This window comes from Herpailurus yagouaroundi, unplaced genomic scaffold, assembly GCF_014898765.1.
Source record: "Herpailurus yagouaroundi ecotype Mexico unplaced genomic scaffold, PumYag 142, whole genome shotgun sequence".
NCBI lineage: Eukaryota > Metazoa > Chordata > Mammalia > Carnivora > Felidae > Herpailurus > Herpailurus yagouaroundi.
The window spans coordinates 37,806,647-37,832,651 of NW_024412397.1; the positions used below are offsets into that span (position 1 = coordinate 37,806,647).

The following is a 26,005-nucleotide window of genomic DNA, read 5'->3' on the forward strand; positions in this document are numbered from 1 at the left end:
GTAGGCCAGCGGGCGCGGACCAAAAAAAGCCTCAAGGAAAGGCTGCTCCCTCCAGCTGAAGGACCAGGAAAGAGGCAGCCTGCAAGACGGAAAACAAACAACTGCTGGGGCACCTGGGTCGGTTAAGCGTTTGACTTCGGCTCTGGTGGTGTGAGTTCGAGGCCTGCATGGGGCTCACTGTCAGCGCAGAGCCCGCTTCGTATCCTCTGTCCCCCTCGCTCTCCGCCCCTCCCCTGCTCCTGCTTTCTCTGTCTTCTCTCTCTCAAACAACAACAACAACCTCTTCTCCTCCAGGCAAACACCACAGGAAAACTGGCTGCCACCAGCCCGTGTGTCCAAATGGGGAGTCTAGAGTCCAGATTTCTATCCTTGCCCCACGGTAACAAGGGGCCCCAACCCCCAGGTTAAGGAAACCCTAGTGAGGAGCCTACACTTCCACCCCGCCCACACCTGTGCCCTTCCCCCCTCCCCCCGCGTCAAGGGAGGCGGAAGGAGGAAACTTCTATCCTTCTCTGTCGGCAGCAGATGGCGCTCGCCTCCTCTCCCCACCCCTCGCACACGGACAGAGGCCGCGTGTGAAACAGAAAATTTAATTAAGATCCAGAGGCTCATAACCCAAAATGGCTGAAATGAAAACCACTCATACCTTGAATGAGAAAAGATAATTAACAGATAGCAGCCCTTCCACAACGCAGATTTTGGAAAGATCTGACGAGCACGTTAGAGCAGCTGTTACTACAATGGCAATTATGAACATGCTTGAAACAAACGAACAATCTAAAAATTCTCAGCAAATAAATAGGAAGTCCCACCAAAGACATCGAAGACTTAAAGAAGACCCAAATGGAAACTTTAAAGCTAAAATATTACAGGGTGCCTGGGTGGCTCAGTCAGTTGAGCGTCAGACTTCAGCCCAGGCCATGCTTTTTTTCTAAAACCTTTGTAAAGTGCACTACAGTGACTAAGCCCTAGCTCTTTCTGGATAGCAGTGCTCGGGACAGATATCCCAAGGCATCTGAGGACCAGCTGTTACTGGTGTATTCATTAGTATGGACTGAGTTCTGGGAGTTAAGGGCTGTTTTTTCCCTCGGGAACCAGCTTGTTCCGTAGAGAAGGAGGAGATTGGCTACGGTTGGCTGGTGGGAGGTGGCCAAATCTGGCAGCACCGGATGTTATCAAGTGGACTCGCCTTTGGTTCCTCTGCGCGTTCAGTTTGCTCCTGCCTTTGACCTTGCCGATGTAAGCCTGGAGCCCCTGGAGCCCCTGGAGCCCCTGGGGCTTGTGCTGGTATCCTGGGGCTTTGGCCTCCGGGGGCCCTGGGCATCCTGGAAGGCGAAAGAGGCCCCCACGACCCACAGGTGAGATTCTCTCCTCAAGTGGGGCCTTGGATGTTACTACCCTTGCACTTGTTGGTACAGAACCTGTCCCTCAGTCCTTGCTGGGTCCCCGGGACAGCTGCAGTCCCATGTGACTCTGTTGGGTCAGGAGCAGTTTTGAAGATTTTTGCTTGCTTGGTAGGTGGCATGAACCACACTCCGTTCTGAAGGGGTTGGATAGAGGTGTCAAAATGTCTGGTTGACCAGTTGTCCCTTGGTGCTGTCCTGTACATAGCTTCTTGCTCTGAGATGCCAGGTTAAGGGGTCATCTCGTTAACATGGTTGTGGCAAAATTGCTTTGGCGTGGTTTCCGAGTTTGAGCAGGTGTGGGAGCAGGTGGGAGGGTGAGGGCAGGTGGGACCAGGTGGGAGGGTGAAGCTTTTTAGAGGTGATACAAGTGGCCTGAATGGGCAGTGGGTGTCTAATGCTCACATTTATTATTTGAGTGGGATGGAGGGGGTCCCGAGGTTTATAGGCAAATAACAATAATAATTACTATAATATACATATAAGTTATATAACCTTAAATATAAAACCTAGATCATCATAAATTATATATCCATATAAAAAAGTAAAAACCATGTAAGCAATAAAAAAATAGAAAATTACCCAATCTGAGCTATAGAGAAGAAACAGTTTAAAAAAAAAAAAAAAACAGAGCCACAGGGAGTGGTGGGATTTAATATTTGTATTACTGAAGCCTCAGGAGGAGATGAGAAGAAAAGTGTGCGGCTGAGAAAGTGTTCAAAAAAATAATGGCTGAAAATGTCCCAAATTTGACAAAAGTTACAAGCCAACAGACTCAAGAAGCTGAACAAATCCCCAACAGGATCAGCCCAAGAAAGCCACACTGAGATACAGAATAAAAATTCTGCAAAGGAAAGACAAAAAGTATCTTAGCAATAAGAAAAATGACATCTTACCTGTAAAGGAAAAATAATCCAAATTATGGTAGATTCCTCATAAGAAATTATAAAAGCCAGAGGAAGTGGCACAACATTTTTCAAGAGCTGAAAGAAAAGGTCTGTCAATGCACAATTTTATATTCCATGAAAACGTCCTTGAGGAATGGAGGGCAAATCAAGACCTTCTCAAATGAAGAAAAACTAAAACAGAGGCACCTGGGTGGCTCAGTTGGTTAAGGGTCCGTCTTTGGCTCAGTTCATGATCTCACAGTGAGTTCGAGCCCTGCATTGGGCACTCTGCTGTCAGCACAGAGCCTGCTTTGGATCCTCCGTCCCCATCTCTCTCTGCCCCTCCCCTGCTGGTTCTTGTTCTCTCTATATATACTTAAACTACATATAAACTTAAAAAAAAAAAAGTAAAACTAAAACAGTCATTGCCAGTAGAGCTATTTTGAAAGAATGGCTAAAGGAAATTCTTAACAAAGGAAATGATAAAGGAAGGAATCTTAACCCCTAACATATTATACACAAACATTAAGAAAGATAGAAGACCTAAATGTGACAGCTGAAACTATAAAACTCTTAGAAGAAAACATGGGAGCACATCTTTGTGACCTTGGATTTGGCAGTGCTTCCTTAAATAGAACACCCTAAGCACAAGAACCAAAGAAAAAATGGATAATTTGGATCTCGTAAAAATTTTAAACATTTGTACTTCAAAAAATGCCATAAAGTGAAAAGACAGCCCACATAATAGAGAAGGGTTTCTCAAATCAGGTATATGATAAGGGTCTTGCATCTATAATAAAGAACTCTACCAAGTCAATCAGTTGGGGGAAAAAAAGTTAAGAATGGGCAGAGTATCTGCATAGATATTTCGCCAAAGAAGATAAAACAATGACCAATAACCAGAGCTAAAGAATGCGCGCACCATTGGTCACCAGAAAAATGTGAAGCCAAGCCACAATGAGATCTACTCCACACTCACTAGGATGGTTATTATGGAAAAGACGGACAATAACAGGTGTTGGTGAGGATGTGTGGAAATGGGAGCCCTCATAGTGCTGGTGGGAATGTAGAATGGTACTGCTGCTTTGGAAGACCTTTAGGCACGTCCTTAAAGATTTAAACCTCGAGTTACCGTGTGAGCCAGCAGTTTCACACGTAGTCCTGTCCCCAAGAAAAATGAAAGCCTACTTCCCACAGAAATTTGTACGTAAATGTTGCTGGCAGCGTTGCTCGTAATAGCCGAAAAGTGGAAACAACCCGAATGTCCATTAACTGATGAATAGGTAAATCGAATATGGCATATCCACCCAATGGAATGTTATTAATATTGCCTGGGAATATAAAGGAATGAAGTACTGACACGTGCTACAACAGGGATGAACCTAGAAAATATTATGCTAAGCGAAAGAAGCCAGTCAGAAAACATTATATATTTCAAGATTCCATTTATATGAAATCTCCAAAATAGGCAAATCTGCCCAGAGAGAAAGTAGTTTTGTGGTTGCCCACGACGTGGAGGGTGAGAGCTAAAGAGTATGGGGTTTCTTTTTGGGGTGATGAAAATGTTCTAAAACTGATGACTGTGAAGGTGGCACACCTCTGCGAATATGTGAAAAATACTGAGTCGTACACTTGAAATGCGCGAATTGGATGTAGGTGAGCCATTACCAAAACACGAAAGAATCTTAGAACCTCAGCAAGAAGGACAGAAAAGGAGTAAATATATAATAGATTTTCTTTTTTTTTTTTTCCCCTTGACTTTTCTAAATTATGTTTGGTTGAAACAAAAATTACTGCATTTTCTGATGTGGTCCTCGTTGTGGACCAGCTAAGACAATTGTAATGTAAATGGGGGAGGGGAAAAGGGAGGCAAGAGAAATAAGGGAAAATTAGTGTCCCCTTGATTTCTCAGTGTTCCTATCAGAGCCTCAGACTCCGGAGATTAGAAATTAATATTCAACAGAGGATTTTTTTTTTCACTCCCCACCTCCCAAAACATGTTACTTTGCACACATCATTAGGATTAGATCTGCAATCATTTGTTTCCCTGATGGCAGAGCTAACTATTCCCATCCAGTAGCCTTTTCTTATCTCTCCAAGAGAAAAAAAAAGATTATGTTCTAGGATGGACACCTAGGTTACAACATGATCTTCCTAGGCAACGGCTTTTGAAATTTCAAAAGGAATGAAACCAAGGACGCACAGACATTTGTACATTTTAAAAGCTGACCGTTGAGCTTTATTTGGACTCTGGAGGTTTTATTTCAAAGGGTTAGAGTAAGACATGTCCAAGGAGACTCTCTGAAAAAGGGAGAAGGAGGCCTCTTTCTCTTGTACATAAATGACCTAAGTTCTGTGTTCATCGCTTAAAATATAGACTGTGTCTTTGCATTCGACCTAGCTTTCATTGCATCATTTCAGGGACACAGGAGAAGCATGTAAGTAAGGTAAATACAGGTACTAGATGGGATTGAACTGCGTGGGTCCATTTACAGGTGGACTATTACCTTTTTTATTTTTCTTGAGTTGACAGTAAAAGCCACATGGCATTGATTTACAACTGCCCAGCCCAGTCTCCACAAGAATGAATCTAAGGCAACAAGCACAGAAGTCTTACCTGCTGCCCTCTGAGTATCCGAGCAGGGCTGGCAGGCAGATGTTGGGGCTAAAGTATAGGAACATATCCAGAGAGCAAGGACCGCTGGTGGCCCCAGCACCCAGGCTCCCGGTCCTCTGCCCCCAGCTTTGGGGCTGTGCAGGGATAGCTGGAGGGCCTGGGACCCTCCTGGCCAGGAATAGACTCTTGGTGGTGGGTCTCCCCCCTGGTGGGGCCCTGCCCTGTCACCTCCTGGAGGCTGGCATGCTCACATGTGGTCACAGCTGCTGATGGCCATGGGCTGGTGGTACACCCCCAGGCAAATGGGGCAGCTGTACGGTACTTGCAGGCTGCTCTTGCCCTCCGAAGTCCTGCCTGGCAGCTGCTGCTGCTCCTAAGCTGTGGCCACCAGGCTGCTGAACATCCCCATCCCTGCGCCAGGCCCACAGCTCCTGTCCTGGCTCCCTAAACATCATTTCTTTTCATAAGTATACATACAGTACTGTAAATCTATTTTCTCTTCCATGTGATTTTCTCAATATTTTCTTTAGTATGCTTTATTATAGGAATACATGTAACATACAAAATATGTGTTAATTGACTCTTGATGTTGTCAGTAAAGCTCCTGGTTATTAGTAAGGCTTCCAGTCAGCAGTAGGCTATTAGCAGTTCAGTTTTGGGGAGTCAAAAGTTTTATGCAGACTTTTCAACTGTACAAGGGGTTGGCACCCCACAAGAGGTTGCATTGTTCAAGGGTCAACTGTAATATGACAACTACTTCTGATACAAAAATCTCATGAGTATGTTGAGGACACGTGTGTATTGTCTGTTTTGAGAGACAGAGACAACATGAGTGGGGGGGAGGGGCAGCGAGAGAGGAGGAGAGAGAATCCCAAACAGGCTCCATGCTGCCAGTGCAGAGCCTGATGCAGGGTTCCGGCTCACGAACCATGAGATCATGACCTGAGCCGAAATCAAGAGTCAGACACCCAACCAACTGAGCCACCCGGGCACCCCAGTGTCCCACTCTTGATATGAGCTCAGGTCATGATCTCACAGTTAGTGAGATCGAGCCCCGTGTCAGGCTCTGTGCTGACAGCTTGGAGCCTGCTTGGGATTCTCTCCCTCCCTTGCTCATGTTCTCTCTCTCAAAATAAATAAGCTTTAGAAAAAAAAGTAAAAGAAAATAAAAACTATAAGGAAAATCCAAATGGAATTCTAAAATCTATAGGAAGGACTTCTGATTTCCAGTTCCACATGTATGGAGTTTGGAAGTCACTACTCCATTCTAACAACAAGTAAAAAGCCGAACAGACTAAAAAACCTACAACTCTTCTTGGATCCATAAGAAAGGGGAGGACATAGAGCAAACTACTGCCCTGAGATTGGAGAGTCAAACAGGCAAATAGAGTCGCAGCTCACCAGAGGAGCAGAGACTGATGATTAGAAACCAGTGCCAGGTGCCAGCTCAAAAAATCTGAGCTGTAATTGCTAGAGGCTCAGTGTGGACAAGTCTGAGAGAAAAACTCAAAGGGGGACCCAGTTATAGGAGAGCCTCCACAAGATAGTGAGATTTACCTCCAGGAGCTTGACCAGATTCTCACAATTAAATATCAAGGAAAAAACACCACCACAGGGCATCAGGCATGGGGTAGGGAAAAGGAACAATTTTGAAATATGCCAGAGCACTCTGTTCTTCTTAACAGGGCATATCCTCAGGGTAAATTAGCAAGTTACTTTATAGATCTCAATAGACTGACTCTAAAGTTTGTATGGAGAGGCAAAGGACCAAAAATAGTCAACACAGTATTGAAGAAAGACAATATTGGAAGACTGATGGTATCTGACTTGAAGACTTAATAAAACTACAGAAATAAAGACAGTGTGGTATTGGTGGAAAGATAGACATCTGTAGATCAATAGAACAGAATCAAAAGGTCCCCAAAAGACCCCCGCAAATATAGTCTTGACAAAGGAGCAAAGGCAATACAGTGGTGCAAAGATAGTCTCTTTAACAAATGGTGCTGGAACAACACCTCTCCATACAAAAAAAAAAAAAAAAAAAAAAAAAAGAGCCTTATACCCCCTCACAAAAATTAACTCAAAATGGATGATAGATCTAAATGTAAAATGCAAAACTGTAAATCCTAGACAACTACATAAGAGAACACCTATATGACCTTGGGTATAGTGCTGCTTTTTTAGATAGAACAACAAAGGCTTTGGGGCACCTGGCTGGCTCAGTCAGTTGAGTGTCCGACTCTTGATTTCAGCTCAGGTCATGATCCTGGGTTCATGGGATAGAGCTCTGCATTGGGCTCTGTGCTGAGAGTGGAGCCTGCTTAAAATTCTTTCTCTCACTCTCCCCTACTCAATCTCTCTTTCTTCCTCTCACATAAATAAGTAAATAAATAAATGAATAGAATAAAAACAAAGGTTCAATCCATGAACTTTATTAAAGTTAAAAAGCTTCTGCTTTGTAAAAGACTATTGAGAGAATGAGAGGACAAGACCAGACTGGGATAAAATATTTGCAAAAGACATACCTGATGAAGGACTGTTACCCAAAATATACAAAGAACTCTTAAAACTCAACAATAAAAAACAACCAATTAAAAAAATGGACCAAAGACTTTGACACCTCACCAAAGAAGATAAACAGATGGCAAATAAGCATATGAAAACATGTTGCACATCATATGTCATCATGGAAATGCAAGTTAAAATGAGATACCACTACATACCTATTAGAATGGCCAAAATTTGGAACACCAGCAACACCAAATGCTGACAAGAATTTGGAACAACAGGAGCTCTCATATATTGCTGGTGGGAATGCAAAATGGTATCCTTACTTTGGAAGACAGTTGGCAATTTCTTACAAAATTAAACCTCCTTTTACACAGAATACAGTAATTGTACTCCTTGGTGTTCACCCAAAAATGTAGAAAACTTATGTCCACACAAAAGCCCACCCATGAAAGTTTATAGAAGACTTATTTGTAACACCTAGACTTAGAAGCAACTAAGACATCCATTTATTGGTTTTTTTTTCCTAAGATGTCCATTTGAATGGATACATAAACTGTGGTACACACAGACAATGGAATATTATTTAGCACTAAAAAGAAATGCATTATCAAGCTATGAAAAGACATGGGGTAACCTTAAACGTATATTACTAAGTGGGGAAAAAAAGCCAATTTGAAAAACCTACATATGACCTGATTTCAACTATATGACTTTCTGGAAAATAAAAACTATAGAGATAATAAAAAGATTAGTAGTTGCCAGGAGTTAGAGGTGGGATAAATAGGCAGAGCACAGAGGATTTTTAGGACAATAAAAATACTCTGTATGATATTATGATGGATATATGTCATTATACATATCTCCAAGCCGATAGAATGTACAAGACCAAGAGTGAACCCTAAGGTGGCCTATGGACATTGAGTGATTATAATTTGGCAATGTAGTTTCATCCTTGGTAACAAATGTACCACTTTGGTGAATGATGTTAATAATGGGGGAGGCTATGCATGTATGGGTGTGGAAAGTATATGGGAAATCTCTGTACTTTATATATATGTTTTGTGAACCTAAAATTGCTCTAAAGTCTTATCCTAAAGCAATAAAATAATAAATAATACCCACAGGAAAGTAAGAAAATGAGAACTAAGAAGTTAAAAGCAAAACAAACATTTAAAAAAGTGGTAGACTTGATCCTCACATCAATAATCACATTAAATGTAAGTGGTCTAAATATACCAATTAAAAGATCGGCAAGCTGAATTTTAAAATGTCTCAACTGTACACTATCTATAAGAAACTCACTTCTAATATGACAATTTAGGTAGGTTGAAAATTAAAAGATGGGGAAAGACATATGCAAAAACCAAAGCAGGTGTGGTTATATTCTCAGACAAAGAAGACTTCAGGGCAAAGAAAATGAAAAGAGATGGAAAGGAACATTACTAATGATAAAAAGGTCAATCCCTTAAGAAGATATAGCAATATTACATGTGTATGCATGCTCTAAACACCAGCACTGCAAAATCTGAAGGAAAGACTGATAGAACTGAAAGGAGAAATAGATCCACAAATAAATTTGGAAACTTCAACATCCCTTTCTCAACACTGATAGAACAATTAGAAAATTAACAAGGATATAGAAGAATTCATCATCCTAATTCTCAACCAATGGAATCTAATTGAATTTACAAAACATTCTACCCAACAAGAGCAGATTACACATTTTTTTTCAAGTGCCCATGGAACATTTACCAAATGTCATGAAGTAAATCTCAACAAATTTTTAAAAATGTAAATAATACAGATGGTGTTCTTTAACTATAATTAATTCAAATTAGAAATAAATAGAAAAAAGAGGACAATTTCTAAACACTTGGAAACTGAACAACACTCTTCTAAATAATACACATGTCAAAGAGGAAGTCTCGGGGCGCCTGGGTGGCGCAGTCAGTTAAGCGTCCGACTTCAGCCAGGTCACGATCTCGCGGTCCGGGAGTTCGAGCCCCGCGTCGGGCTCTGGGCTGATGGCTCGGAGCCTGGAGCCTGTTTCCGATTCTGTGTCTCCCTCTCTCTCTGCCCCTCCCCCGTTCATGCTCTGTCTCTCTCTGTCCCAAAAATAAATGAACGTTGAAAAAAAAAAAAAAAAGAGGAAGTCTCAAGGGCAATTAAAAAGATGAACATGAATGTTAACTGAATGAACTGAGTGACAGTGAAAATACAACATATCAAAATGTGAGACGCAGCTGAGGAAGTGCTTAGAGGGAGATTTATAGCACTAAATACTTTCATAACAAAGAAACAATGTTTTAAACCAAAAGCACAAGCTCCCATCTTGAAAAACTGGACCAAAATAAGCAGAAAGCAAGCAGAATAAAGGAAATAATCAAAATCAGGGCAGAAATCTAAGGAATTCAAAGCAGAAAAATAATAGAAAATAATCAACGAAACCAGAAGAGATTCTTTGAAAAGATCAATAATATTGACAAACTTCTAGAAGGACTGACAAATTTTTAAAATGGAGAAGAGAAATGATCGGTATCAGGAGTGAAACGGGGGATATCACGACAGACCCTGCACAAGGATAATAAAGGAGTCCTACACACGACTCAATGCACAGTAATTCAACATCTTAGATGAAGTGAACCAATTCCTTGAAAAGTAAAACTATCAAATTCATCTAATCTAAAATAATTTAGCCCTATAACCTTCGAGATACTGAAGTTGCAGTTTAAAATCCTGTAAAAGAAATTTCCAGGTCAAATGGCTTAGCTGGAGAATTCTAAACATCCGAAGACTTCTAAATTGTATAAATCTCTTCTAGGGAACACTTCAGAATTAACCTATCGGACTGCACAGTGATAGCACAAAAAAGAATCCCTCATAAATATAGATGCACTATAAAAGAATTATACACCAAATGGGTTTATTCCAGGGATGCAGTGGTATTTCATTATTTGAAAATAAATCAATGTAATCCACCACTGCATTAGTTTCTTATTATTGCTTTACAAATGAACACAAACTAGTAGCTTAAAAACACAAGTATATTATCATACAATGCTGGAGATCAGAAGTCCAAGTTGAGTTTCACTGGCCTAAAATTAAGATAATAAAAAAAAATTTTAAGGTAATTGAAGTAGGGCTATGTTCCTTCCTGGAGATTTTAGGAAATAATCCATGTTTTCACACTGTCTAACTTCTAGGGACTTCTTGCATTCCTTGGCTCATGGCCCCCTTCCATCTTCAAAGTCAGCAATGACCAGCCATGGCCAGTTGAGTCTTTGTTATATCACACATGACTCTGGCACTGACTCTTCGGCCTCCCTTTTTAACATTTAGGGACACTTGTGATTGCACTGGGACCACTCAGATAATCCAGGATAATTTCCCCATCTCCAAGTCCGTTGATTAGCAACCTTATTTCCATCTGCAAACTTGATTCTCCTTTGCCAAGTAACCTAACATAATCACAAATTCCGAGGTTTAGGACATGGCCATCTTTGGGGGCCATTATGCTGCCTACAACAATTAGTCCTCTGGTTGCCTGCTACTTGGCCCTGTCTTGAGCCCTTTCCCTTCTCCTAGCTATTGCTTGAGCACATTGCTGTCTAATCTTCCAGCTTTCTTTTTTTTTTTTTTTAATTTTTTTTTTCAACATTTATTTATTTTTGGGACAGAGAGACACAGAGCATGAACAGGGGAGGGAACAGGGGAGGGGCAGAGAGAGAGGGAGACACAGAATCGGAAACAGGCTCCAGGCTCCGAGCCACCAGCCCAGAGCCCGACGCGGGGCTCGAACTCCCGGACCGCGAGATCGCGACCTGGCTGAAGTCGGACGCTTAACCGACTGCGCCACCCAGGCGCCCCTAATCTTCCAGCTTTCTAACCTTGTCCCTATGCCAGAGCCTTGCCCTCGCTGCTCCCTGACCTGGAAAACAGACCAATTGCCCCACAGCTTACTCTTTTGTACCTTTCAGGCTGTGGTCAAATAGTCCTTCCTCTGGTAGGCTGACCTGAGACAGAATGGCTCCCTCCCCTCTGTTATTTCATTAGCTGCAAGAGTTTTCTTCAAGGCGCATTGTTTGTTTTGTTTCGAGGTCTCTCCACTCCTCCTCCTCATGTCAGCTATGTGGGGACAGGAAGTTTGGCATTCTGAGTCCTTAATGGAGTGGATGTGGAGGAGGCTCTTAATGTGTATTTGGTGAATTAATGAACGAGTAAACGACAATCATCTGCAAATAATGAGAACAAATTGTTCTTTTTTTTTTTTTTAATTTTTTTTTCAACGTTTATTTATTTTTTTGGGACAGAGAGAAACAGAGCATGAACGGGGGAGGGGCAGAGAGAGAGGGAGACACAGAATCGGAAACAGGCTCCAGGCTCTGAGCCATCAGCCCAGAGCCCGACGCGGGGCTCGAACTCACGGACCGCGAGATCGTGACCTGGCTGAAGTCGGACGCTTAACCGACTGCGCCACCCAGGCGCCCCAACAAATTGTTGTTCTTGATGATATTTTTTTTGCCTCCTTTCTGTTTCATGTCCTGATGCATTGGCCAGAGCTTCCGGAACACTAGTATAGTGCTAATGGTGATAACAGGCATCCTTGTTTTGTTCGATTTAAATAACAGAGTCTCTAGAATTTTATCATCAAATATAATACTGGCTTTTGGTTTAGAATAACATAAGTTAAAGTACAAGAGTACTTTGTTTTTTTAAGGCCATTTTTTAATGTTTACTTACTTATTTTGGGAGGGAAAGAGCACACTAGGAGGGGAGGGGCAGAGAGAGAGGGACCCAGAAAGAGGGACAGACAATCCCAAGCAGGCTCCATACTCAGTGCAGAGCACAGGACTTGATCTCATGACTTGAGCCAAAATCAAGAGTTGGATGCTTAACCTACTGAGCCACCCAGGCACCCCAGTACAAGAGTACTTTAAAAATAACATGTTAAACACATGTTTTTGCAACAAGTCTTACTAGTAGTGTTTTAGCAAACATTTACTGATAGAATTTATGCATAGATATTTTGTTAAACCTTAGTTACATTTTGAGACAATCCCAACTTGTTGAAGTAATTGTCCTTTTAATCTAATGTTGAATTCTCTTTGTTAATGTTGTGTGTAGGAGTGTTGAGCCTGCAATCATGAGAAAGATTGACTGAGACTTTTCTCTCTTTCAGTTCTCTGTTTCAAGTTCTCTTTTTATCCCTAAAGTGGCCTGTGAAACAGCCTCCCCTGGAAGGTTGCACACTGAGGGGCGGGCTGAGCTGAGTAAAAATGGGAGTGCGGAAGAGCAAACACTAACAGGTTTCTTTACACTTTTTGCAGTTGTATGTGTTTCTTGGCTGGAGTTGAATCAAGCCATGCGTTGGTTAAGGAGGACCAGATTGGCACTTTTCTGAACGGGATCCTCTGTGGGCTGTCCAGCTGCAGGGGATCCTTGGTCTGGTCTGGCACACAGCCAGGTGCAGCTGCTCCCACCACTGGCCCCTGTCCCAGCAGAAGCAAATGCTAACCGAGGAAGGGAAAGGTCATTTGTTAATGCTGGCAAGATGTTATAACTCCCCAGTGACGAAGCCATTTTATGTATGTATTATGTATGCATGCATGCATGCATGCATTTAGGGGGGGAAGGGGCAGAAAGAGGGAACTGAGGATCTGAAGCGGGCTCTGCACTGACAACAGGGTGCCTGATGTGTGGCTTGAACTCTGGAACCCAGCCCTGAGATCGTGACCTGAGCGGAAGTGGGAAGTTGGACACTTAACCGACTGAGCCACTTAACCGGGTGCCCTGAAGAAGGCATTTTAGAGATGACCAGACTGAGGCACAGACAAGTTACTTGCTAAAGATCCCCCGACTGATACATGGCCCACCTGGGGTTTGAACCAGTGACTGACTTGAAGCCTGTGCTCTTCCCATAGTGCCTGTGTCTCCTTTCACGGTCGGCACCCTTACTTTGGCCATTCAAATGCCACAGTTAGGAGCAATGTCCCTCTCCTGTCCTCCCACAGGACAGGGAGTGCAATGTCTCCTGCTGTCCTGAAAAGTGACAAAGGCCCAAAGCTGAAGACAGAAGGCGAAGATTCTCCCCGGCCTTTGAGGCAGGGGCTGAGGTGGGCCAGCCCCTCCACACAGGCTTATAGGGAAGCAGTAGTTTCTGACCCAGCCCGTTCTGCCTTCAGACCTGTCCCATGTTCAGCTCCCGAGCCTGCGTCTGAACACTGAGCTGGGGAGGAGTGGCAGCCAGTCCTTCTGAAGAAACTCGTCCCTTCCTGGGTGTGCCTGCCTGGAGGGAGCCTGGCATTGGCACCGCACACGCTGCCCAGATGATCAGTCAGCAGGCTTGCTGGGGTTCCCTCTGCCACCTGAACAGCAGAGAGAGAATGTCCGGTGACAGGTGCCTGGGGAGGGGGCCCTAGTTCCTAAAAGTCAAGAAGCAAGATGGCAAAGGCCTGCCCGCCTAGGAGTTGGTCTCAGAGAGCAGTTCCCACCCCACACTAGAGGGGACTTGGGGAAGAACTAGTGCACAGTGGACTGGAAGATCCCCCCCCCCCCCCCCCCCCCCCCCGCCTCTACCAAACACACTCTGGGAAGGAAGAGAAGAGAAAGGAGAACTCAGCTCAAGATGGAATATCAGAATGAAACAAATGAAGGTGGCTAGAAAGCTGTGAAACTGGGCCAAGGCATTCTTAAGGGAACTGCTCCCAAATGAGGGAGACCTCCAGAAGATGGCGGGGGGGACAGTTACAGGGACAAGCGGAACCATTTCAGGTTAAGGCTTCACAATAACTGGGTTCCACACTGTTGGTTGACTGACACCCCGCCCCCACCTGAGTGGAGGAAATGGAAATCCTGGAGTCAACAGGCGTTTGGGGAAATAGACCCTCAACCACTTATCTTCACATGCGCTTTGGTTTGCCATGAAACCTTTAGCTCAAACCGACAGCATTTCAGACAGGCCTTCAGAAACGGTTGGGTCGTCTGCTTAGCAGCTCCCCTGGCCTTTGTAGCTAGACCAACGCCTCCTAATGGGCTAGGGCTCTTCCCTTCTTGGTGAGCCTTTGCTCTTGGTGAGCTTTGATAGCGGATTCAATAATCTTGCTCATCACTAGTTGTTCAGATTTTCTGTTACCTCATGATTCAGTCTTGGCAGAAGAATGTTTCTAGGATTTTATCCATTCTAGTTTATTCAATTTGTTGGCAGATAACTGTCCCTAGAATTTTCCATAACGCCTTTTATTTCTGTGGTATTGGTGATAAATTCTTCTCTTTTATTTATGATTTTAGTTTTGAATCTTTTTAAAAAATTAATCTAGATAAGGGTCTGTCAATTATATTGCTCTTTGAAAAATCTTAGTTTCAAGGGACACCTCGGTGGCTCAGTCGGTTATGCATCCTACTTTGGCTCAAGTCATGCATGGTCTCAAGGTTCGTGAGTTCGAGCCCCGCATTGGGCTCTGTGCTGACAGCTTGAAACCTGGAGCCTGCTTCAGGTTCTTTGTCTTGCTCTCTCTCTCTCTCTCTCTCTCTCTCTCTCTCTCTGCCCCTCCCCCGCTCACACTTTGTTTCTCTCTCAAAAATAAGCATTAAAAAAAATTGTTTTCAGTCTCTTAGTTTCAGGGCACCTGGGTGGTTCAGTCAATCAAGCATCTGACTTCAGCTCAGGTCATGATATCCTGGTTTGTGAGTTCAAGCCCCGCATCGGGCTCTGTGCTGACAGCTCAGAGCCTGGAGCCTGCTTCAGATTCTGCGTCTCCCTCTCTCCCTGCCCTCCCCTGCTTGCACTCTGTCTGTCTGTCTGTCTCTCTCAAAAATAAATATTAAAAAAAAAAAATCGCTTAGTTTCATTGATTTTTTTTTAAGTGTTTTTCTCTTTATTTAGTTTATCTCTGCTCTAATTTTTATTTCCTTCCTTCCATGTTTGGGTTCTTCTTTTTCTAGTTTCTTGAGGTATTACCTTAGGTTAATTTGAGATCTTTCTGCTTTTTTATAGTCCTCATTTACAGTGATATGCTTCCCTATTAGCACTACTTTCACTATATCCCATATGTTTTGGTATATTGTGTTTTATTTTTCATTTGTCTCAAGGTATTCTCTATTTTTTTTTGTAAATTCTTTGATGCACTGATTGTTTAAGAGCGTATCATTTAATTTTCACATATTTCTGGATTTTCTGGTTTTGTGCTATAGATTTCTAGTTTCATTCCATTGTGATAGGAAAAGGTAACTTCATATCTTGTTTTGTGACCTAACATGTGGTCTATCATGGAGAACGTACCATGTGTACTTGAGAAGAATGTACATTCTGCTCTTGTTGGGTGGAGTGTTCTATATCTTTGGTAGGTCCAATTGTTCTATAGTGTTATTCAATTCTTCCATTTGCCTATTGATCTTCTGTCTGGTTGTTCTATGCATTATTGGAAGAGTGGAATTGAAGTCTTTAACTAGTGCTGTGTTGATGTGTATTTCTCTCTCCTATTCCTTTTTTAAAAATTCTAGTATAGGGGGGCCTGGGTGGCTCATTGGTTAAGGGTTTGACCTCAGCTCAGGTCATGATCTCTTGGTTTGTGAGTTTGAGCCCTGCATCAGGCTCTGTGCTGACAGTCCAGGGCCTCCTTGGGATTCTCTCTCTCTCTCTCTGCCCCTACCGTGTCTCTCTCTCTCTAAAAATAAATAAACTTAAAAAAAATAAAATAAAAATTCCAGTGTAATTAATGTACAGTGTTATATTAGTTTCAGGAGTACAATATAGTGACTTAATAATTCTATACAGAACTCAGTGCTCATCACAAGTGTACTCTTAATCATCTCCACCTGTTTCACACATTTCCCCACCACCTCCCTTCTGGCAACTACCAGTGTGTTCTCTATATTTAAGTTTGTGTTTTTTTTTTTTTTTTTTTTTTCTGATTTAGTTGATTTCTTAAATTCCACATATGAGTGAAATCATATGGTTTTTGTCCTTCTCTGGCTTATTTCACTTGACATTATACCTTCTAGATCCCTCCATGTTGTGGCAAATGGCAAGATTTCATTCTTTTTTTATGCTGAGTAATGTTCCATGTATGTATGTGTATTTGTATGCATGCATGTATATATACATATACGCCACATCTTTACCCATTCATCTATTGACAGGCACTTGGGCTGCTTCCATATCTTGGTTATTGTAAACATAGGGGTGCATAGATCTTTTCAAATTAGTGTTCTCATATTGTTTGGGTAAATACTTAGTAGTGGAATTACTGGATCATATGGTAATTCTATTTTTAATTTTTGAGGAACTGCCATACTGTTTTCCACAGTGGCTATATCAGTTTGCATTACTACTACAGTGTAAGAGGGTTCCTTTTTCTCTACATCCTTGCCAATCCTTGTTGCTTCTTGTGTTTTTGATTTTTAGCCTTTATGGCATGTGTGTGGTGATATCTCATTGTGGTTTTGATTCGCATTTACCTGATGATGAGTGATATTGAATATCTTTTCATGTCTGTTGGCCATTTGTATGTCTTCTTTGGAGAAATGTCTGTTCATGTCTTCTGCCCATTTTTAAACTGTTTTTTTTTTTCCAGTTTTGAGTTGTATACATTTTTATATATTTTGCATACTAACCCCTTATCAGATATATCATTTGCAAATATTTTCTCCATTCAGTAGGTTGTCTTTTGTTTTGCTGTTTCCTTTGCTTACAAAATCTTTTTATTTTGATGTAGTTCCAGTGGTTTATTTTTGGTCTTGTTTCTCTTGCCTCAGGAGACATATCTAGAAAAAATGTTGCTACTTGTTTTGAATAATAGTAATTCATGATAGCCGCACTTAGTTTTGGGGAGAAAAGCTTTATTAATTATAAGGGAAAGGGAATATAAGGAATTAAACAATTAGAGTTAACATAAAGAGGGAAAGAGTGTAGAGAACAAAGAAGTCTTAATACATCAAATTGGGTACTCACAGCATCCAGCCTCCTGCCTGGGGAAGCCTCATGGTGAGCAGTGGGTTTGAGTCCCAGTTGAGGGTCCTGGGAAGAGCGTCCTCCCCTCAGGTGAGACACTTCCAACTCAGTATTTCCACCAGCGCCACACACATACACACACACACACACACACACACACACACACATACATTACCCATGTATGATTTATGATTGTTCATGAAGTTTGCCTAACTGCAGTGCTGAGCAAGCTGTTTTTTCTGTTTCTCATATGGTATCACACAGTGTTAGGGGCCTGGGAACCTGCATATTTCTCTTCCCTCTCCATTCCAGTCCATGGAGCCAGACGGGTCTGACTCAAGGTGGTGAGGCAGAGTAATCCCTCTTAGTGTCAGGACAGAAGGGCCAGTTCTGACCCTGAGTCCAGAAATGGAATACAAGCCAAATAAACCCATGTATGTGCAGCTCTGGGCAGAAATGTTTGACAAGTCACAAACAACTTCTATATAGAACACTGTAGCCAATGTCAGAGAAATTTCTGCCTGTGTTCTCTTCTAGGATTTTTATGGTTTTGGGTCTCACAATTAGGTATTTAATACATTTTGAGTTTACTTTTGTGTATGTATAAAGGAGTGGTCCAGTTTCATTCTTTTGCATGTAGTTGTCCTGTTTTCCCAGCACCATTTGTTGAAGAGACTGTCATTTTTCCACTGTATATTCTTGCCTCTTTTGTCATAGGTTAATTGACCACATAATTGTGGGTTTATTATTGGGCTCTCTATTCTGTTTCATTAACCTATGTGTCTGTTTTTATGCTAGTACCATACTGTTTTGATCACTACAGCTTTGTAGTATATCTTGAAATCACTGATTGTGATACCTCCAGCTTTGTTCTTTCTGAAGATTGCTTTGGCTATTTGGAGTTTTTTGTGGTTCCACACAAATTTTAGGATTATTTGTTCTAGTTCTGTGAAAAATGCTGTTGGTATTTTGATAGAGATTGCATTAAATCTGTAGATTTCTTTGGGTAGAATGGACATTTTCACAATTTTTGTTCTTCCAATCCATGAGCAATGGAAATATCTTCCCATTTGTTTGTGTCATCTTCAATTTCTTTCATCAATGTCTTACAGTTTTCAGAATACAGGTTTTTCACCCCCTTGGTTAAGTTTATTCCTAGATACTTTATTATTTTTAGTGCAGTTATAAATGAGGTTGTTTTCTTAATTTCTCTTTCTGCTACTTTATTATTAGTGTATATAAATGCAACAGATTTCCGTATATTAATTTTGTATCCTGTGACTTTACTGAATTTATCAGTTCTAGTAGTTTTTGTGTAGTCTTTAGGGTTTTCTATATATAGTATCATGTCATCTGCAAGTAGTGAACGTTTTATGTCTTCCTTACCAACTTAAGTGTCTTTTATTTCTTTTTGTTGTCTGATTGCTATAGCTGGGATTTCCAGTGGTCTGTTGAATAAAAGTAGTGATAATGGACATCCTTGTCTCGTTCTTAATCTTAGGGGAAAAGCTCTCCATTTTTAACCATTGAGTATGATATTAGCTATGAGTTTTTCACATATGGCCTTTATTTTGTTGAGGAATGTTACCTCTAAACTTACTCTGTTGAGAGTTTTTATCATGAATAGATGTACTTTGTCAAATGTTTTTTCTGCATCTATTGAAATGATCATATGGTTTTTAGCCTTTCTTTTGTTGATGTGATGTATCACATTGATTTGCAAATATTGAACTACACTAGCATCCCGGGAGTAAATCCCACTTGATCATGGTGAATAATTTTCTTTAATGTAGTTTTGGATTCAGTTTGCTAATATTTTGTTGAGGATCTTTGCATTTATGCTTATCAGAGATTTTGGCTAGTAGTTTTCTTGTTTTGTAGTGCTGTTATCTGGTCTTGGTATTAGGGTAATGCTGGCCTCATAGAATGAATTTGAAATCTTTCCTTCCTCTTCTATTTTTTGGGATAATTTGAAAAGAATAGTTATTAACTCTTCTTTAAATATTTGTGTAGAATTCTCCTGTGAAGGCATCTGGTCCTAGACTTCTGTTTGTTGGGAATTTTTTATTACTGATTCCATTTCATTGCTGGTAATCAGTCTGTTCAAAATTTCTATTTTTTCCTGATTCACTTTTGGGAGGTTATATGTTTCTAGGAATTTATACATTTTTTTAGGTTATCCAATTTATTGGCATATAGTTTTTCATAATATTATAATCATTTGTATTTCTGTGGTGTTGGTTGTTCTTTCTCTTTTATTTCTGATTTTATGTGAGTTCTCTCTCTTGGTGGGAGGGATGAGTCTGGCTAATGGTTGATCAATTTTGTTGATCTTCAAAAAACTAGCTACTGGTTTCATTGATCTGTTCTATTGTTTAATGTTTTTTCATTTCTATTTCACTTATTTCTGCTCTAATATTTATTATTTATTTCTTTCCAATGGGTTTGGGGTTTGTTTGTTTTTCCTTTTCTAGCTCTTTTAGGTGTAAGGTTAGGTTATTTTTTGGAGCTTTTTCTTGCTTCTTGAGGTAGGCCTGTATTGGTATAATTTATCGTCTTAGAACAGCTTTTGCTACATCCCAAAGATTTTGAACTGTTGTGTTTTCATTTGTCTTCATGTATTTTTTTACTTTCCTCTTTGATTTCTTGATTGACCCATTCATTGTTTAGTAGCATGTTATTTAATCACCATATATTTGTATTCTTTCCAGATTTTTGCTTGAAGTTGATTTCTAGTTTCATAGTGTTGTGGTCAGAAAAGATGCAATGATATGACTTCAGTCTTTTTGAATTTATTGAGACTTGTTTTGTGGCCTAACATGATCTATTCTGCAGAATGTCCCATGTACTCCTCAAAGAAAAGTGTATTCTGCTGTTTTAGATGGAATGTTCAGAATATATCTGTTAGATCCATCTGGTCCAATGTGTCACTCAAAGCCACTGTTTCATTGTTGATTTTCTGTTCAGATGATCTATCCATTGATGTAAGTAAGGTGTTAAAGTCCCCTACTATTATTCTATTACTATCAGTTTCTTCCTTTATGTTTGTTAATAGCTGCTTTATGTATTTGGGTGCTCTTATGTTAGGTGCATAAATATTTACAATTGTTTTATATTCTTTTTTTTAAAATTTTTTAAAATGTTTATTCATTTTTGAGAGACAGAGAGAGGCAGAGCATGTATGGGAGAGGGTCAGAGAGAGAGGGAGACACAGAATCTGAAACAGGCTCCAGGCTCTGAGCTGTCAGCACAGAGCCCAACGCGGAGCTCGAACTCACGGACCATGAGATCATGACCTGAGCTGAAGTCGGACACTTAACCAACTGAGCCACCCAGGTGCCCCAATTGTTTTATATTCTTGTTGAATTGTTCCCTTTATGATTATGTAGGGTCCTTCTTTGTCTCTTGTCTTTGCTTTACAGTATATTTTGTCTGATGCAAATATTGCTGCATTGACTTATTTACTTCGATTTGCATGATCAATGTTTTCCATCCCTTGACTTTCAATCTGCATGTGTCTTTAGGTTTGAAATGAGTCTCTTGTTGGCAGCATATAGATGGGTCCTGCTTTTTTCTTCATTCATTTACCCAATGTCTTTTGACTATAGCATTTAGTTCATTTACATTCAAAGTAATTGTTGATAGGTATCTATTTACTGCCATTTTATTACTTGTTTCATGGTTGTTTTATACTTCTTGTCTTGCTGTCTTCTCTTGTGGTTCGGTGGCTTTTTTTACTGATATGCTTGGATTCCTAGGTCTTTATTTTTTGCATATATATTACTGGTTTTTTATTTTTGATTACCATTAGGTTTATATATAACATCTTATGCATATAGCAGTCTATATTAAGCTAATGGTCACTTAAGTTTGAACCCATTCTAAAAGTACTAAATTTTAACTTCCCTACTAGCTCCACATTTTAGGTATATGGTCTCATACTTTAAATCCTTTTATTTTGTGAATCCCTTGACTTTTTTTTTTTTTTTTAAGAGAGCACACAAACCAGAGAGAGGAACAGAGAGAGGAGAGAGAATTTTAAGCAGCTCAGTGCAGAGCCTCATGTGGGGTTTGATCCCAAGTGTTGGATGTTTAACCAACTGAGCCACCCAGGTGATCCTTGACTGATTTTTATATTATACTTGATTTACTGCTTTTGTGCTTTAATCTGTGTACTGGTTTTATACATAATTAATCTACTTTTATTATGTTTATATGTACCTGTGAAATTTTTCCTTGCCTACTTTTCTTATGCTTATGGTCTTTACTTTTCACTCAAAGAATCCCCCTTTAACATTTCTTGTAAGGCTGGTTTCTTAGTGATGAATTCCTTTAACGTTTGTTTAGGAAATTATTTTTTATGTTATTTATTTATTTTGAGAGACAGTGGGGGGTGGGGAGGGGATGAGCAGAGAGAGCAGGAGAGAGAGAGAATCATAAGCAGGCCCCATAATTGGCACAGAGGTGAATGAGGGGCTTGATCCCATGACTATGAGATCATGACCTGAGCCGAAATCAAGAGTCAGACACTCAACGGGATGAGCTACACAGGTGCCCCTGTTTAGGAAATTCTTTATCTCTCTTCTAGTCTGAATGATAGCCCTGCTGGATAGAGTACTTTTGGTTGCAGGTTTTTTTCCTTTCAGTGCATTGAAAATACCATGCCACTCCCTTCTGGTCTCCAAAATTTCTGCTGAAATATCAGCTGATACACTTATGAGATTTCCCTTGTGTGTAACTGGCTTCTTTTCTCTTGTTGCTTTTAAAATTCTCTCTTTATCACTACTTTTTGCCATTTTAATTACTATATGTCTTGGTGTGGACCTCCTTGGGTTGATTTTGGGGGACTCTCTGTGTCTCCTAGATCTGAATTTCTGTTTCCTTCCCAAGATTCAGAAAGTTAGCAGCTATTATTTCTTCAAATAAATTTTCTGCCCCCCTTTTTCTTCTCCTTCTGGGATCCTTATAATGTAAATATTATGCTTGGTGGTATCACTGAGTTACCTAAGTCTATTTTCATTTTTTATTTTTTATTTTTTTCTCTCTCTCCTGTTCAGCTTGATTGCTTTCCATTACTGTGTCCTTGAGGTCACTGATCCATTCTTCTGCTTCCTGTAGTTTACTATGTATTCCATCTAGTGTATGTTTAATTTTGGTTGTTGATTTCTTCATCTCTGGTTCTTTTTTCTTTTCAGTCTCAGTGTTGAGGATCTCACTGAGGTCTTCCACTCTTTTTCCAAGTCTAGTGAGTATCTTTGTGACCATTGCTTTAAATTCTCTATCAGGCATACTACTTATCTCCATTTTGTTTAGCTTTCTTGCTGTGATTTTGTCCTGTTTTTTCATTTGGGACATTTTCCTCTGTCTCATCATTTTATCTAACTCCCTGTGTCCGTTTCTATGTGTTAGGAAAGTTAGCTACATCTCCTGATTTTGAATGTAGTGCCCTTATGAAGAAGAGGTCCTGTAGTGCCCTTCAGTGTAGTGTACCCTGTTCACCAGAACCTGGCACTTCAAGAGTGTCTGCTGTGTGTGTTGCATGTGCCCTATTGTTGTGGCTGAGCCACTTTTGCCTTAATTTCAGTCATTTGCAGTGGCTCTCTTTGTCTGTTGTTGGCAGGATTTGGTCCCTCCGTTTTTAAGGGGTCAGTCTGGGGCTGATTGGGGCTTGAGTTGGGTCAGACCAGGTGTTTGCCAGAGCTGTGGTTACTCCAAACTCAGGGTGTTCTCCCTGCATTGTCTCCTAAGAGGATATGTTGGTGGGTGGGGCCTACAGTCAGACCAGATGTCTGGCCAGAGCCCACTCCTGGGACTGACTTGAACTGTTGTATGTGGTTATCTTCCCCTCTGCCTAGGGCAGGAGTCACTTTGGAGTGGTACTGGCCACTGTTGGGTTTGCTTGCACAATGCCATATTTGTGGCACTGCTTTAGACGGATTTCTTCTGAGGGCAGATTGGATGGGGCAAGTCCATGGAAGAATATGGGGAAGTGGCATGCTGTTAGCAATCTAGCTGGAGAGTGTTCCTGCTCTTTCCCACAGGTGTCAGTGTATCTAGACTGGAGGGCAGAGGGGGAAATGGCACTGGCCAGCTTTTCTGTTCTTGGAGAAATCTAAGGATCCCTGCCTGTTCTGAGATTGGGAAATAAATCTCTTGGTATACCCAAGACATTTTTCAAACTGCTGCTTCTATGCTGTATCTCAGTGGGGCCATTTGTTATGCTGTCTCTTTAAGGGTGAGGACTGTTTTGTCTCTCCCTCCTGCTCTCTCAGAGCAGAGCTGATGATTTTTAAAGTTACAAGTGTTAAGCCCCACTGATAGTAAAAATTCAGGTAATTAAGCTGCTCTGGCTTTGAAAGGGAAATGTTGGGGGATTGCTTTTCCCAGTGTGGGTCCCCATACCTGGGGTCCCTGGTGTGGGGTCTGTTCCTCTCCCTTTTCCATGCCTGTGGTGTCCTTCCTCTCATGGACAATCTCACTGGTCATTTTGGTTCCTAATCATATCTTAACCCTTCTTCCCCTCTTCAATTGTGGACTCTTCTCTACATTTAGCTGTGGAGTCTGTTCTGGGTTGTTTTCGGGGTTATTTGCAGTGATGTGGGTATTATCTAGGTGTATCTGTGGGAGGAGGTGAGCCTAAGGTTCTCCTACTTTTCCATCTTCCCTGGAACCTTCTCCCTCCTATTGTATCAAAGTTTGCCTCATGTATTTAGGAGCCCGGAGCTGTGGTGCATAGATATTTATAACTGATAGAGCTTCTTGGTAAAATTGATCCCTTTTTTCATTATATTGTATCTTTTTTTTTTTTTTTTTTTTGTCTTTTTATTCTTAGAGCAGGGAGAGGGGCAGAGTGAGAGTGAGAATCAGGTTCTCTGCTCAGTGTGGAGCCCAACTCAGGGCTCAATCTCACAATCCTGGGATCATGACCTGAGCTGAAATCAAGAGTCAGATGTGCAATCAACTGAGACACCCAGACGCCTCTCCTTCTTTGTCCTTTATAACAGTTTTTTATTTAAACGTTGTCTGACTTTAGTATAGCCACTCTTATTCTATTTTTGGTTAATTCATACAGAATATCTTTTTCCACCTTTTCACTCTTAGCCTATGTGTATCCTTAGGTCTAAAGTCTCCTATAGATAGCATATAGATGGATCATATATTTTTAAAATCCATTCACTCAATCTGTGTGTTTTGTTTGAGGAGTTTAATACATTCATATTAATTTTTTTTACATTTATTTATTTTTGAGAGAGAGAGAGAGAGAGAGAGAGAGAGAGAGGGAGACACAGAATCCAAAGCAGGTTCCAGGCTCTGAGCTGTCAGCACAGAGCCCTATATGGGGCTTGAACCCATGAACCACGAGACCCTGACCTGAGCTGAAGTCGGACGCTCAACTGACTGAGCCACCCAGGCACCCCAATACATTTATATTTAAATTAATAACTGATAGGGAAGGACTTACTATTGACACTTTGTTTTCTGTATGTCTGTAGCTTTATTGTCCCTCCTTTCTTCTCTCACTGCCTTCTTTTGTTTGATTTTTTTTTTGTAGTGGTATGCTTTGATTCCTTTCTCCTTTCCATATATACATATAATATATATATATAATATATATATAATATATATATATAATATATATATACACACACACACCATATATCCATATATACACATATATATGCTATACGTATTTTCTTACATATATACATATATATGTATATATATACATATATACCATATATCCATATATATATGCTATATGTATTTTCTTTTTTTTTCTGCTATATATATATATGCTATACATATTTTCTTCGTGGTTTATCATTGCAATTAAATATCCTGGAGTTGTAGTCTGTTTTAAACTAATAACTTCAATTGTATATAAAAACTCTACTCCTTTGCAGCTCTACCCCATTACTTGATGATATTGATGTCACCATTACATCTTTAAATACTGTATGCCTATTTTTTAAGGTTTGTTTGTTTGTTTTAAAGTTTATTTATCTTAAAGTTTGTTTTGAAAGAGCACACAAGCAGGGGAGGGGCAGAGAGAGAGGGAGAGAGAGAATCTCAAGCAGGCTCTAAGCTGTCAGCACGAAAGACTTGTGCAGGGCTGGAACCCACAAACTGTGAGATCATAACCTGATCATTACTGCATACCTATTGCTATAGATTTATTGCTGTTTTTATTTTTGTTAATTAAATTTTTGCACCAAGGGGTGCCTGGTTGGTTCAGTCCTTGAGCATGCAACCATTGATCTCGGAGTCATGAATTGAAGCTCCATGTTTGTTGCAGCGATTACTTAAAAATAAAATATTTAAAAATAAGTATATGCACCAAAATTACAATTGTAGAAGTTACTATGTTTTTTTCATTTATTTACGTTTATTGAACAGGCTTATCTTTTCATACAGATTGGTGTTGCTCTTTACCATTTTTATTTCAACTCGAAGGACTCCTTTTATCATTTTTTGTAGAGCAGGTCTAATGGTAATGAACTCCCTCAGCAGTTTATCTTGGAAGCTCTTAATTTCTCCCTCATTTTTGGAGGACAGTGTTACCAGATAAAGTATTCTTGGTTGACTTTTTTCTGCTCCAGGCTCTGAGCATTTTGAATATATCATCCCACTTCTTGCT

General features: G+C 40.5%; 1 long non-coding RNA gene across 1 annotated transcript in view; it reads left to right on the top strand.

Annotated features, from left to right (window-relative positions):
- Positions 1-994: 994 nt before the first annotated feature.
- The window catches only part of LOC121033010 (uncharacterized), a 39,683-nt gene continuing 14,672 nt past the window's right edge, over positions 995-26,005 (top strand). The window contains exon 1 of the long non-coding RNA XR_005791651.1: positions 995-1,358. This is a non-coding gene — a long non-coding RNA (uncharacterized LOC121033010). The remainder of the gene's footprint in view (positions 1,359-26,005) is intronic.